This window comes from Nanorana parkeri, unplaced genomic scaffold (genome assembly GCF_000935625.1).
Source record: "Nanorana parkeri isolate BGI_ZX_2015 unplaced genomic scaffold, ASM93562v1 scaffold3283, whole genome shotgun sequence".
Taxonomy (NCBI): domain Eukaryota; kingdom Metazoa; phylum Chordata; class Amphibia; order Anura; family Dicroglossidae; genus Nanorana; species Nanorana parkeri.
In genome coordinates, this window is record NW_017309551.1 from 24620 (window position 1) to 25285 (window position 666).

At 47.0% G+C, this 666-nt stretch overlaps 1 protein-coding gene across 1 annotated transcript in view; it reads left to right on the top strand.

The window, feature by feature from the left end:
- Positions 1–666, top strand: part of FNDC4 (fibronectin type III domain containing 4) — a 21614-nt gene that overhangs the window by 18790 nt on the left and 2158 nt on the right. The window lies entirely within an intron of this gene.

Below are 666 nucleotides of genomic sequence, written 5' to 3' on the forward strand. Positions count from 1 at the left end.
GATAGCCCCCCCCCCCCCCTATTTACCTGTGGATTATACCATCACCTATGTGTGAAGTGCTGGGTAAGTCTTGCCAGGATCTTCTCAGAATGAAATGCTGGAGTGTTATCTGTGTCATCACCCGGAGGATATGTTATGTCTTCCCTGAATCACCTGTAGATCATGTGGACATGATAACTCTCAGGTCACTTCTTCTTCAGGATCACCTATAGATTATATGAAGACAAACAGATCACCTGTAGATCATAAGAGGGTTTCTCCCCCAGATCACTCTTAAGGTGCCCATACACTGCTCGATTCTCGTACGATTCTCGGCTGGTTAGAACGGTGCTCGGAAGACAAATGCCGAACGCGCACACTGCCCGTTCAGCATTGCGGTCATCGGAAGCCCGCCCCTCAGGGGGGCGCGGCTTGCGATGATCGAGAGTGCGATCTGCCTGTCCAAGATGGGCAGATTGTACGTTTTTTTAATCCCTGTACAACCATCGCAAGACTAAGGTCTTGCGATGGTTGTAGAGTGTATGGCCACCTTTTAGATGATATGAGGTTTGGGTCATCTCCAGATCACCAACAGGTTACATGAGGAGTGAATGTGAACGGATCACACATCAATGTATATTATTACCACAACTATCGTGTCTTCTTTAATATAAAGCACTATCAAAA